At 42.5% G+C, this 15,085-nt stretch overlaps 1 protein-coding gene and 1 long non-coding RNA gene across 2 annotated transcripts in view; one reads left to right on the forward strand and one right to left on the reverse strand.

Moving 5' to 3' along the window:
- CABLES2 (Cdk5 and Abl enzyme substrate 2) overlaps nucleotides 1–15,085 on the reverse strand; it is a 49,227-nt gene that overhangs the window by 32,089 nt on the left and 2,053 nt on the right.
- The window catches only part of LOC143936022 (uncharacterized), a 27,590-nt gene continuing 14,558 nt past the window's right edge, over nucleotides 2,054–15,085 (forward strand). Inside the window, exon 1 of the long non-coding RNA XR_013263602.1 lies at nucleotides 2,054–2,190. This is a non-coding gene — a long non-coding RNA (uncharacterized LOC143936022). The remainder of the gene's footprint in view (nucleotides 2,191–15,085) is intronic.

Genomic DNA, 15,085 nt, shown 5'->3' on the forward strand with positions numbered 1-15,085 from the left:
GAACTGCCGCCAGGAGGTATGCGATGCGTGAACCCGCAGCGGATTTGCGGCGTTCCCGCATCGCTGCAATGTGAACCCAGCCTAAATGCTGAGCTAATCAAAATGACCACAGCTTATCACAGTTGAAAGTCAAATGGCTTTGTGTGCCATTGAGAAGGTGATTAGCTACATCTCATTGAGTTTACAAGTCATTTTTAGGAGGGGTGATTCTTAGGCCTCTTTCAGACGAACGAACGATCCGTTCAGGTCCGGCTGTCAGTTTTTTTTTTAGGTGGACCTGAACAGATGCTCCATAGACTTCTATGGAGCGTCGGATGTCAGCGCCGACATGCGCTGCGAAAAAGTGTGATGGAGGAAAAACCTACTTTTCCCATCTGTCTGCAGACTGGATGACGTCAGACTCTGTGGTCTGTCGTCATCCAATCTCCCATAGGGGAAAGTGGCGCTCTGACAGGTCCATCCCTGTGAAGTGTGCAGAGACGGACCTGTCATCTTCCTGCTCAAGCGGATGTCCACTCTGCGGATCATCACGGATCCGTCCCGTGTGAAAGAGCCCTTGGTTGGATTTTTGTTTCTGACAGGTTGTGTTATATCTTTCATTGTTAGTAAATACAGCCATGTAAAACAAAAACTATGTCAGTCTTCATTTTAGGCTACAAAGCAACAAAATGTGATTTAAAAAAAAAAAAAAAAAAAAAAAAAGGAGGCAATTCTTTTCTATACCCATTGTCGACCCGTTTCAGATCTATCAAATCCACCGGTGACAGTAAAATAGAAATTGGCGAGTTTCTGTATCTAGTTAGCCAAAGAACTGCAGCAGTTTTCAGTATAACCCAGTGGTTCTCAACCTCAGTCCTCAAGTACCGCCAATGGGCCATGTTTTCAGGTTTTCCTTTACTGTGCACAGTTGCTTTAAATCCATATCAATGACATGCTATTAAGATTTATTTTATCTAAGGGAAATTCCCAAAACATGGCCCATTGGGGGTACTTGAGGACAGAGGTTAAGAACCACTGGTATAGAAGACGCCTCCAGATCCCCACCAGACTGGACCTGGTGTACGGCATGTGGACTGTGTGCCAGTATACTTCGGAAATCCTCGCCCCTCTATGGCCACCCCTGGTGTGGGCCAGCTTACATCATCCATGGTCACACAATGACCAAAGACAAGATGCTGGACCTGAAGAAGTGGTGAAGATGGTGGCAAAAGACAAGGTATAGCACACTCTAGATGGCGGGGGGTGTCTCAAACTGGCAGACCTCCAGCTGTTGCGGAACTACAAGTCCCATCATGCCCCTGGGTATCATGCTTGTAACTGTCAGCCTTGCCATCCCTTATGGGAATTGTAGTTCTGCAACAGCTGAAGGGCCACCAGTTTGAGACCCCTGCTCTAGATATTACTGCCCAGGAGGCCAGGTCTCCCCATGGTGTACAGCAAGGGTGGTCAATGTGCGGCCCTATAGCTGTTGCAAAACTGTTAGTCCCATCATGCCTCTGAATTTGGGATTCATGCTTGTACCTATCAGACTTGTAGTTCCTCAACAGTTGGCGGACAGATTAAGCATCTATGGTGTACAGGCTTCCTATGCATAGTCCCACATAAATGGCAGTATTGGATAGAATGTTAGAACGGCTGACAAGTTTTAGTTTTTTTGCCATCTGTGTCTGATTAGGGAGATCTTACATTGTACCTTAATGAGACACTGGAGGCATGTGTACTGTACTGAAAGCACTGATCTCCTTCTGAAAATACCAGTTTGCTTGGCTATCTTTGGCAGTAAGCTGCTGAACAGTCAAGTAGGTCAATGTGATTTGCACACTTGTTTTAGCCCAGCGACTTTCACAACACAGAAAGAAGATCAGCACAACAGCCAGACCAACAGCATTTTCAGAAGGTGATGTCAGTATTGGAAGCCTCCGTGTTTCTCTTAATTTAGGTTCTTCCAGTCCTCTCTGTACAAGATGAGCTGGAAAAGCAACCCCTCCCCCCCCCCCCCCCCCCTCTACATTCCACCCAAAATAAACCACTGGCTCTACATCGAGCTGCCATAGACAAGAAAGCCAAGACCGTGGAATGAGACTACGAGGACAGCGAGTTGTACAAAGAAGAAGGGGAAGGTGACAATGTTTGCCAAGCATATAGAGGAGGACATCGTAGACATGGCAGATTATTTCACCAATACACATGGTATGTAACCCTTCCAGTGCCGGGTGACCCCGGACCAGGCTGTGTATACACAGGGCTATATATAGAGCCAATTGTCCCAGCCACAGATGACTGGTAGAGTTCAGGGTTGCGCCTCATGAAAACAGGAATGTCTTATCTTAATGTTTTCGGTATAAACTAAACTCGTACTCCCTGGCTGCATAATACAAATAGCTGACATCAATGAGCCCTCGCCCAACTCCTGGGTCCTGTCTATCTGGTTATAAACACTTATTACAGCTCAGGTCATTCCGGGACTTCTGAAAACTTTCCATAAAGTCACTATGACAGGGGAGCTCAATGACGAGGAGAGGGGCAGAGGAGGGGAAGCGCAGCGGCGAGGGGAGCGCAATGACGAGGAGAGGGGCAGAGGAGGGGAGGGGAGCGCAGCGACAAGGCGAGGGGAGCGCAATGACGAGGGGAGGGGAGTGCTCATTGAATAGGGGGGCTGCCATGCCTGAAAACACATTCACCCACAGGGTCAGCTTGTCATATGGATGTCATATCACAGGGGAGATCTTCATACACTGCCCCAAATGGAAACATCCTCAGTCCAGCTGGGATTTAAAGTGGAACTGAAGACAACATATAAAAAAAAACAAAAAAAACAAAAAAAAAAAACACACACACACCACAATTACAAGTATGTGGGCTGTTTATTGCAATGTCTCTTCTACAATAACATACACCTACCTGCCTGCTTGCAGTCTTCTGTGACATGTAAACAGAGCTGTGCATGCGTTGCTCAGTTTACATCACCAGCGTGGTCCCTGTGCTTGAGTTAAGTCATCCCATGCCAGACAATGATGATGGAGCTGGCGAGTTTCTGTAAATGGGCAGCAGAGCGGAGGGGCGGGCATAGCTGCTCTCTCGCCTCTCAGATCCCCAGAGTGTCTCTGGCAGAGCAATAAACCTGTTAATATAAATAGAGATAAGCCCAGGAGATGTCATGCAGCTCCTTGGACTTAACTCACAGTTTGTGTTCACTTTTTACAAAGTGGTTGAAATTCTGGAATTCAGCTTTAACTCCAGCACAGCTTTATATTGAAAATCAGGATATATTAATGGGACTAATCCATTAAAATGGAATATACCGCTATATTCAACTCCGCAGGTCTTAAAAAAAAAAAATGGCCGAAGAGCAGTGTCAATTAACATGGCAAAAAGAGGGCCTCAAATGTGGGCCCCAATATGTCCAAAGAGCCACACAATAGAACTTGTACTAATGCCCCATACACACAATGAGATTATCGGACGAATGATCGTCCGTTTTTTATTGCATGCTAATCTCAGATCGAATCTGATGAGTTTACTAAAGTCACGAAAATTCCCGCACGACAGAAAAAAAAAATTCGGAAGTGATGTCATGTGTCGTAATGCATTTGTATTGCATTTTCGAACGATAGCTGTACTGATTAAATGAAAATCGTACGATCTGGCATCGTACGAAAAAAAATTCTGTGCATGTCCGATAGAATAATATCGGATGAACTGTCCTAATCGGCTCTCGAAAGCTCTGTACTAACGATCCGATTATCGTACGATCGCTTCGAAAGCGGTATTTTCCGTACGATTTTTGGGATCGTGTGTACGGGGCATTAAAGCCCAACTCTCCTCAGCTTTGCTATCACTTTAGTTCATTGGGGCAAACTGTCCCAAACAAACAAACAAACTCCTTCATTGACAGATGTGCCCATTGTTGGGAAAAAAAACAAAACAAAACAAAAAAAATAAAAAAATAAAAATAAAAACACAAGTCAAGCTGAGCTCTGCCCAACCACTCACAGGAAGCCTTTTATTTCACTGCATACAAGGGTTTCTCCGATTAGCTGAGGTGGAGATTGTGATGTCATCTGTCCTAGCTCAGCCAATCAGACGAAGTCTTGTATTCATTGATGAAGTGCAAGGCTCCCTTTAAATGGCTGAGCAGCGCTCAACCAGACTTGATTTTGTGTCGGGAATGAACAGAAGTTCCCATACTGCTGCCAAACACAGTGCTGTATACTTTATATCACTGATGCTACATACAGCGCTGACAGCAGCCACATGTATTAGTAAAGTTAATAGACAATTTGGCCCACCTTTGCCTAAACTATAGTGATGGCAAAGCTGGAGTTGACCTTCACCCAATACATTTTTCCTCCCTCCCTCAACTGAAGAGCACTTCCTATTTTTATTTTTTAAAGATTTCCAAGCATTTTAGTATTGCACCGCAGCACTTCCTTTATTTTCTTATCTAGGCCTCCCCTGCTGCAAAGTCACACATCCCACAAGTGCGTTTTACTGACAGGCGCATGCAGGCTGTGGGATTCCATGAGTATACAGAAGTGCCATAGGTTTGTGGGACCCAACGCGGGTATACGGCAGATTTGCGCGGGGGTCTTCCACAAATGCCGCAGGTACACCTCCTTCTTACAGCCAACGATGCCGCCATCTTAGCCTCTGCTTGATCTACAGCTGATATGGTGCTGCAGGTGATCAGCTATGACTCCAGCCATTTAATGGCTCAACTGACAGCGCAAGCAACTGTGACATTAAGGGCTTATGCATACTGCAACTCAAAGAAGCGGCTTCTACAGGTTTTTGAGCTCTTGTTAGGCAATGTGTCCATGTACACTATGGCTTTTTCTTCAGGAGATTACAAGAATATGCTCTTACAGGCAGAACCCCTCCCAAACTCAAGTTTTTGAGAGGAGCATTCGAGCAGAAAAGTGCATGAAGACACACAAAAGAGTATGAAAAAGCTCAAAAAAAAAAAAAAAAAAAAAAAAAAAAAAAAAAAAGCAGAGGTGTTCAAATACCAAAAGAAAATCATTTGTGGGGGGAGGAGAAAATTAGCCGAGGGGTCGATTTGTGAAAAAAAAATAAAAAAAAAACAAACACAAACACACACTTAAAAAATGTGCAAAAAAACTCAATACAAACATTACAAAGAGCCCAAAAAAGTACAAGCTTCTTCAAGCTGAAATAAAAGCTCAAATGCCTGTAAAAGCAATGTGCATGAGCCCTTAAAGCGGGAGTCCGCCGGGACTCCGCGTTTTTTTTTTTTTTTTTTTTTAAAGTCAGCAGCTACAAATACTGCAGCTGCTGACTTTTAAAATAGTGACACTTACCTGTCCAGCGCGCCCGCGATGTCGGCACCCGAAGCCGATCTCTAGATCGACACTCGAGTGCTGCCGCCGCCATCTTGGGTATGGGAAATCAGGAAATGGAGCCTTTCGGCTTCATTTCCCGGTTCCCTACTGCGCATGCGCGAGCCGCGCTGTGCAATGAGGACGGTCCCTGCTGCCTCTGGGATCTGTGTGTTTCCCAGCAGGCAGCGGGGCACTTGCGGAAGGGGGCAGGCACTTGCGGAAAGGGGCGTAATGTACGCCCCTTTCCGCAGAGAGCTAGCCCGGAAGTGGGTGCAGTTACCTGGATTATCCAGGTAACTGCACCCCCCTCCCCCCTGAAAGGTGCCAATCGTGGCGCCGGAGGGGGGGAGGAATCCGATGAGCGGAAGGTCCATTTTAGGGTGGACCTCCGCTTTAAAGAGGTTGTAAAAGTACTAGGTTTTGAATCTTTATGCATTAAGATAAAAAGCCTTCTGGGTGCAGCAGCTCCCATCTGCCCCCCAATACTTACCTGCGGTTGCTCTCTGTCCAGCAATGTCCACTACTGTCTCAGCTGTCCTTCCCGATTGGCTGAGACACATCAGCGGCGCCAATGGCTCCCGCTGCTGTCAAAGTCAGCTAGCCAATCAGGCAAGAGAGGGGGCGGGGCCAGGTCAGGGCTCCATGTCTAAATGGATACACAGGAGCTGTGACTTGGGTCAGATGCCCCCATAGCAAGCGGCTTACGCTGGGGGGCACTGAACAGGAGGGAGGGGCCAGGAGGAGCAAAGAGGGACCTGAGAAGAGGAGGATCCGGGCTGCTGTGTGCAAAACCAACTGCACAGAGGAGGCAAGTATAAAATAAAAAACAAACAATGAGCCTTTACAATCACTTTAGGATTCATGACCAGACTTAATTTCGTTGACTAAATTAACACTATTTTATTTGACTAAAATATGACTAACACGGCATTTTAGTCAAAAGACTGACTAAAATTTAATTGTAATTTGATGTAAAATTGAACACTGTTCATGACATGCCTTGAATGTAACTGTTTTGGGGTTTAGTTCTACTTTCAATGCAGCAGGGAGAGTTTGTTGCCAACCCTAAAAGGAAGTCAGGAGCTCCCCGGATTTCTGGCAGACAAACAGGTACTTTCAGTGTATTTAAAAAGGGACAAAACATGAGCCTGTATTAGAGATGTATGGCATTTCTTTGGCTCAGACACTTTAAAGCAGAAATAATCTACCAGTAAGACACTTTACAGGTATTCTGCCAGGAAAAACCTCAGATCCTTTGCTAGCAATAAGTTTTTTTATGCACACTGACTTTGCGCATGCGCAGTGCCAGGAATGAAGTCAGGTGCCAATGTAATAACTCCAAGGTGTATGCACAGCAGTTACTTCATTGGTGCTTGCCCAATGGGCAAATCAAGAAGGCACTGGACCTGGAAAAAGAGTAAAATAAGATGGCAGCACCAGGAGCAGAGTGGATGTCTGGAGAACACACCTAGAGGTAAGTGTGTCAGTATGGACAGTGCTGGCCGCCCCCACCGTGATTTCATTCTGCTTTATTACAGCCATCAACTCTGCCTTCCCCGCAGATAAACAAGGTTTAAGTGGCCATAACATCCTGTGTTCACCTCTATAGAATAATATGCCCTGTGCACACCGACAGAATAATGCTTTCAGGCACGGCTTTGTAAATAGCAAGTCACAGTTACTTAAAAGCACATTTATCTGCAGAGAGGAGACGGCATGTGAACGAGACCACAGAGAGGAGCAGTAAGGTACAGTCACTGTGCACCAATGAACAAAGCCTGTATATGAATTCAGTAAGCATGGATATTCATCAATACATTAGATTTAAAGGAGAAGTGTGGGATTATAAAAAATAAATAAAAATAAAATAGAAAAATAATACACATCCTTACCTACCTAAAATCAATGCTGCAAGCTGTGCCCTGCTGGCTCTAAGCCCAAGAACTGAGCGATCAAGTGACTGACAATTAATTGCTCAGGTTTCGGTCTTCACCGAGCAGAGCAGTTCATTTCAGTCACCGCTCTCTGCTCTGCCCTTCAGTAGCTGGCTCAGGTTCCCAGCGGTGCTCCGAGAGGCGGTGCTAGCTGCCTGTAAGGTATCTGGGTGGACCGTGACATTATTGTCAGGATCCCTCAAGAGTCTGTCCTGGTTGAGTGATGTCAGCAGACAGCAGGCTTCAGCCTACTGTTGACTGATTCTGGGTCACAGGAGAGCACAAGGTGGAGAGAGTAAGGTCCCTTTCAAACAGGCGGATTGAATTCAGCTTTTAGCTGCGGATAGAGGAAGTTATCCACCGCACCTAAACTCTCACAATGCTTTCCTATTGGCCCCATTCACACACCGCGTTTAGCAAGGGTTTCATTACATGGGATTTTGCGCGGTTAGAAAAAATAAACGTGACTGAGTCCAGAACCGACTTATTGCAGCTATCTGTACATAACTGCAGTGTACTACTTCACCTGCGGATGGCAGCGGCAACAGTGAAAGAAAAACAGGAAGCACCTCAGAAATGGCAAGAATGTTCCACTGCAGCTAAACAAAGCCGCATGCAAACGCACGTAATCGCAATGTACAACTGCAAGTGATCGCTGTGCCTGAAGCCTTGGAATTTCAAAATAACAAAACATGCTTTTAACAGCAGCTGGACAGACACCCGTGTAAAAGAGGCCTTGCAAATACTAAAATAAAGAAGGGAAGACGCAAGCCCCTAGTGCATTACCCGAGTAAAAAGAGGTTTATTAAAGTGGATTTCCGACAATTTTTTTCTCTTTTTAAAGTCAGCAGCTACTGACTTGATAGATAGATAGATAGATAGATAGATAGATAGATAGATAGAGAACATTTTGGGTTATCTCCAGAACAGGAATAAAGTGACATCTTTCAATGGGGACACTAGTTCTGGTCACTTCCTGTTTTGGCTACGGAACAGGAAGTGAGGAAAAGCTCCCTAATGGGACACAGATGACAAATAAAACTGGACAAGGGTTATAACCCCCCCCTTATTCCTGGTACACACAATGAGAAAAACAAATAATCTGTTTTTTTTTTTTTTTTTGCATGCTAATCTCATATTGAAAATGAAGAATTTACTAAAGTTACAAAAATTCCCGTACGACAGAATAAAAAAAGAATTTTAAGTGACGTAATGTGTTATAGTGTATTTGTATTGTATTTTCGAACGACTGGACCAGTTCACACCATAGAAAAACAGTCCGGATGCACACCTGCATTGCGTTTTTGATGCTTTCCAGTGCTTCGAGATTGTAAGCTCTAAAGAGCAGGGTCCTCCGATTCCGTCTGTATTCAATTTTATTGTAAATTGTACTGTCGGCCCTCACATTGTAAAGCGCTGTGCAAACTGTTGGCGCTATACAAATCCTGTATTATAATAATTTTTTCCCCACCTTAAATGGGGACATGTGCATTCGGGGTACATTTGATGCACTTTACTGCATTCCAGTACAGTTCAGTGAAGAAAAAATGCAGCATGTTATACTTTTTTTTTCTCTCCCTGGAACTGGAGCTCACTGGTGTGAACTATGCCATTGGAAACCATAGGCCCCATTATCCATGTGGTTCTGATGCAGAAAAAAATAAAATAAAACGTACTGGACTGCATTTGGTGTGAACTGGCCCTAAATGAAAATAGTACCATCTGGTATAGTATGAGATAAACGTTTGTGCTTGTCCCATCGGATAATATCATATGACCTGTGTACTAATGATCAGATTTTTCATACGATTTTCTGATCGGGTGTACAGGCTTTTACTAGAACTAAAATGCAAAAAAATATTAAAAAAAAAAAAAAAAAAGAGTCATGCACTTAGTTGAGATTAACAGCACCGTCCTAGGCAAAGGAGGTCTCCCAGCAGGAAAGCAGCTGTCTATGGGCACTCCGGTTCTATACCAAGCACGTCCTGTAAGGAGATCTGAGCAGATCAGCGCTGATCCAGCTGCAGTTACATGTAGTGACTTCATTCAGGTGAATTCCTAATTCCGTCCAATAGGATGAAGGTAAACAGGAAGGATTTGTGTAAGCGATCTCTCTAAGGAATCCTTTCTAAAACAAATCTGACTCCTGCCAGGTCTATCAGCAAACACAGAGGAGTTACAACAAGTCTGAAATCAATGAACCCCCTTTCACAGCTTTCTTTTATCCTTACATACACATATTTTATCTTGGTTGTAGCAGATAAAAGTGTTCTACTATTACACAATCTGGTGCTACATCTTATATGCACTAAAAAACAGATAATAAAAAAACAAAGCTTACATAAAAATATGAAATATTACATAATACAAATATGAAAGGAAAGTGTGTGTGTAATAAGAAGAAACAAACGATCTACAGGGGGACATAACATGAAGGGGGTGTAGGGGAATTAGAGTGTATACAGAAATATAGGGTCTCACCTGACTCAATGCCAGGCTGAGAGATGGAGCAATGAGAACATATTGTATGTACAATGTACACAGATTTGGGGTCTCCACACTGACGCGACCCTGTGTCAGACTCAGGACGGTACTAGGGGAACATTTGTGAGGGTAGGTGTGCCAGAAAAATAATAAAATATTATATATATATATATATATATATATATATATATATATATATATATATATATATATATATATATATATATATATATATATATATATATATATATATATATATATATATATATATATATATATATATACACACACATACACACATACATACACACACACATACATACATACACACATACATACATACACACATACACACATACACACATACACACATACACACATACACACATACACACATACACACATACATACATACACATATATACATACACATATATACATACACATACACACAATCCATCGACAGCATTGGAGAGATTGTCTCAACATGTTTCGCCACTCTGGGCTCAGAGTGGCGAAACATGTCGGGACAATCACTCCAATGTTGTTGGTGAGTGATTAAATTTTGTCACCTGCTTTGAATTCTAGATGTTTCTTTGTACATGTGCACATAACTTATACCAAAACTTTTTACCTATGTCTTTTATGTAGCAATAAAAACCTTTGTTATTTTCATACATATTGTGGAGTATTAAAATTACGACTTTTTTGCCGGCACCCTCAAAAATTCTGCCAAAAAAAATTCCCTTGTTTATACTCATCTCCAGGGATGTTGGTGCCATTTCCTTGTCACCTACCCAAATCACTACTGCCTAGATACATATATTCTATCTAGATCTAAACAACGCGCGTGCGTGTGTACACACATACACACAGTTGCGCTCATAGGTTTACATAACCTGGCAGAATTTATGATACCTTGGCCATTTTTAGTTAATGTTTGGCTGAAGCCATTTATTATCAATCAACTGTGTTTACTCTTTTTAAAACATAATCGCAACAGAAACTACCCAAATGACTCTGATCAAAAGTTTACATACCCTGGTGATTTTGGCCTGATAACATGCACACAAGGTGACACAAAGGGGTTTGAATGGCTATTAAAAAGGTAGCCATCCTCATCTGTGATCTGTATGCATCTTTCATCCAGTGCTGCACTGACGTTTCTGGATTCTGAGTTATGGGAAAAGCAAAAGAATTGTCAAAGGATCTGTGGGAAAAGGTAGTTGAACTGTATAAAACAGGAAAGGAATATAAAAAGATATCCAGGGAATTGAGAATGCCAATCAGCAGCATTCAAACTCTAATCAAGAAGTGGAAAATGAGGGGTTCTGTTGAAAACAAACCACGGTCAGGTAGACCAACTAAAATTTCAGCCACAACTGCCATGCAAAGAAAAACCCAGAAATACCTTCAGGTGAAATACAGGACTATGTGGTGTGGCTGTTTCAAGATGCACAATAAGGAGGCACTTGAAGAAAGATGGGCTGCATGGTCGAGTCACCAGAAGAAAGCCATTACTACACAAATGCCACAAAGTAACCAGGAGTCAACAAGGCCTAGGATTAAAGATACACCACTCCTACTGTGAAACACGAAGGCGGATCTCTGATCTTTTGGGGAGGAACATTTGTATTCATCAGTCAGGAAGCTGCGTATGGGACGTACTTGGACATTCCAACATGACAATGATCCAAAACACAAGGCCAAGTCGACCTGTCATTGGCTGCAGCAGAATAAAGTGAAGGCTCTGGATTGGCCATCTCAGTCTCCTGACCTCAGTATCATTGAGCCACTCTGGGGAGATCTCAAACGTGCCGTTCATGCAAGACAGCCCAAGAATTTACAGGAACTGGAGGATTTTTTCCAAGAGGAATGGGCAGCTTTACCATCTGAGAAGATAAAGAACCTCATCCACAAAAGACTTCAAGCTGTCATTGATGTTAAAGGGGGCAATACACGGAATTAAGAACTGGGGTATGTAAACTTTTGATCAGGGTCATTTGGGTAGTTTCTGTTGTGATTTAAAAAGAGTAAATACATTTGATTGATAATAAATGGCATCAGCCAAACACTAACCATCAGTGAAAGAAAAGTTTTTGTGTTATTCATATTCTCTGAAAAATGGCCAAGAAATACTAAAATTCTGGCAGGGTATGTAAACTTATGAGCACAAGTGTGTGTATGCGATATAGATATAACTAACATATGTATGTGTGTATTATATTTATATAACAACCCCTCCCCCATATATATTGGGGGACCGGGTACTATTAGTGTGAGTGTGTATAATATAAAAATACATAGGTTGTACTTGCTCCACCTCATAAAAGAGTGGAGTGGGGTAGATAATATACACCATACATAGGGGGAAGGGGTTATATACAGTTTATGGTGGTATATACACATTATATATAGGGGGAGGTGGTATATACAGTTTATATAGGGTCGAGGGGGAATATACTGCATATATGGGGGGAGGGGTATATACACAGCATATATAGGGTGAGGATTTATTAACAGGGGGAGGGGGTATAAATAGCATATGAGGGGGGCTATGTACAGTGGGTAAAATAAGTATTGAACATGTCACCATTTTTCTAGATAAATATATTTGTAAAGGTGCTGTTGACATGAAATTCTCACCACATGTCGGTAACAACCCATACATGCAAAGAAACCAAAACAAATACGTTCAGAAATTAAGTTATGTGTAATAAGATGGAATGACAGGGAAAAAGTATTGAACACATGAAGAAAGGGAGGTGCAAAAAGGCATGGAAAGCCAAGACACCATCTGAAATCTATCAATTAGAAAGCAATCCTGCCCCTCGTCACTGTAACTGAATATCAGCTGGTTCAGTCTCAATGTATAGACTATAAAAGGTGTCTCATTACCAAAGTGTCACACAAGAAACCTCTCATGATGGGTAAAAGCAAAAAGCTCTCTCAAGACCTTCACAACCTTATTGTTGAAAAACCATACCAATGTCATTAGTTACAAAAGGATTTGTAAACTTCTTAATGTTCCAGTGAGCACTGTTGGGGCCATATTCCAGTGAGCACTGTTGGGGCCATATTCCAGAAGTGGTAAAAAACATAATTTCACCATAAAAACAGGCACGACCAGGTGCTCCTTGCAATATTTCTGACAGAGAAAAGTGAAAAGAATTATCAGAAGAGTTTCCAAAAGCCAAAGGACCACTTGTGATAAGCTTCAGAAAGACCTGGAATTAACGGGTACACAATCAGTAATACACGTTCACCACGCAAGCCTCCATTGCTGAAGAAAAAGCACGTTGAAGCTTGTTTAAAGTTTCATGCACAACATTGAGACAAGCCTGTGAAATACTGGGAGAATATTGTCTGGTCAGACGAGAGACCAAAGTGGAACTCTTTGGATGTCAAAATACACCCCGTGTTTGGAGGTCAAATGGCACTGCACATCACCCCAAAAACACCCCCCATACCAAGAGTGAAGTTTGGAGGTGGGAACATCATGGTGTGGGGCTGTTTTTCAGTATACGGTACTGGCAAACTTCATGTCATTGAAGGAAGGATGAATGGAAAATTTTACCAAGACATTCTTGATAAAAATGTGCTGCCATCTACCAGGATGATGAAGATGGAACACGAGGGTGGACATTCCAGCAAACACAAAGCCAAGCCAAGAAACTCTCAGTTGTTTTCAAAAAAAGAAAATAAAGCTGCTGGAATGGCCCGGCCAATCACCTGACCTGAATCCAATAATAACTCTATGGAAAGAACTAAAGATCAAAAGTTCATAGAAGAAGCCAACAGAACTTTCAAGATTTGAAGGCTGAGAAGAATGGACTAAAACCTGAGCAATGCATGTGACTAGATTCTCCATACAGGAGGCATCATGAATCTCTCATTACTAACAAAGGATTTTCTACCAAGTATTAAATACATTTCAGTTAGTGTGGTCAGTACCCTTTCCCTGTCATTCCATTTTATTACACAACTTATTTTCTGAAGGTATTTGTTTTGGTTTCTTTGTATGTATGGATTGTATGGGACGTTCCCAACTTGTGGTGAGAATTTCATGTCAGTATTACCTTTAGAAATATATTTATCTAGAAAAATGGTGACGTGTTCAATACTTATTTTACCCGCAGTATATAGGGGGAAGGGGTATATATTGAGGGTTATATACATAGAGAGGAGGTATATACAGTATACGAGGAAGAGGGGTATATACAGTGCCTTGAAAATGTATTCACACCACTTGAATTTTTCCACATTTGTCATGTTGCAAACATAAATGTATTTATTTTATGTATAGACCAACACAAAGTGGCACATAATTGTGAAGTGGAAGGAAAATGATAAAATGTTTTTCCAATTTTCTTACAAATAAATATGTGAAAAGTGTGGGGTACATTTCTATTCAGCCCCTTTACTCAGATACCCCCCCCCCCCCCCCCCCCCAACTAAAATCTAGTGGAACCAATTGCCTTCAGAAGTCACCCAAAATAATAGAATCCACCTGTGTGTAATTTAATCTCAGTATAAATACAGCTGTTCTGTGAAGCCCTCGGAGGTTTGTTAGAGAACCTCAGTGAACAAACAGCACCATCAAGGAACACACCAGACAGGTCAGGGATAAAGTTGGAGAAGTATAAAGCACGGTTAGGTTATAAAAAAAAATTCCAAGCTTTGAACATCTCACGGAGCAATGTTTAATCCATCATCGGAAAATGGAAAGTATGGCACAACTGCAAACCTACCAAGACATGGCCGTTCACCTAAACTGACAGGCCGGGCAAGGAGAGCATTCATCAGAGAAGAGCCAAGAGGTCCATGGTATCTCTGGAGAAGCTGCAGAGATCCACAGCTCAGGTGGGAGAATCTGTCCACAGGACAACTATTATTTGTGCTCTCCACAAATCTGCCCTTTATGGAAGAGTGACAAGAGGAAAGACATTGTTGAAAGAAATCCATAAGAAGTCCCGTTTGCAGTTTGTGAGAAGCCATGTGGGGGACACAGCAAACATGTGGAAGAAGGTGCTCAGGTTAGATGACACCAACATTGAAATGTTTGGCCTAAAAGTAAAACGCTATGTGTGGTGGAAAACGAACACTGCACAACACCCTGAACACACCATCCCCACCGTGAAACATGGTGGTGGCCACATCATGTTGTGGGGATGCTTTTCTTCAGCAGGGACAGGGAAGCTGGTCAGAGTTGATGGGAAGATGGATGGAGCCAAATACAGAGCAATCTTAGAAAACCTGTTAGAGTCTGCAAAAGACTTGAGACTGGGGGGAGGTTCACCTTCCAGCAGGACAACGACCCGAAAA

This window comes from Lithobates pipiens, unplaced genomic scaffold (genome assembly GCF_037356315.1).
Source record: "Lithobates pipiens isolate NorthernLeopardFrog02 unplaced genomic scaffold, aLitPip1_a1.2 Scaffold_28, whole genome shotgun sequence".
NCBI classification, from domain to species: Eukaryota; Metazoa; Chordata; class Amphibia; order Anura; family Ranidae; genus Lithobates; species Lithobates pipiens.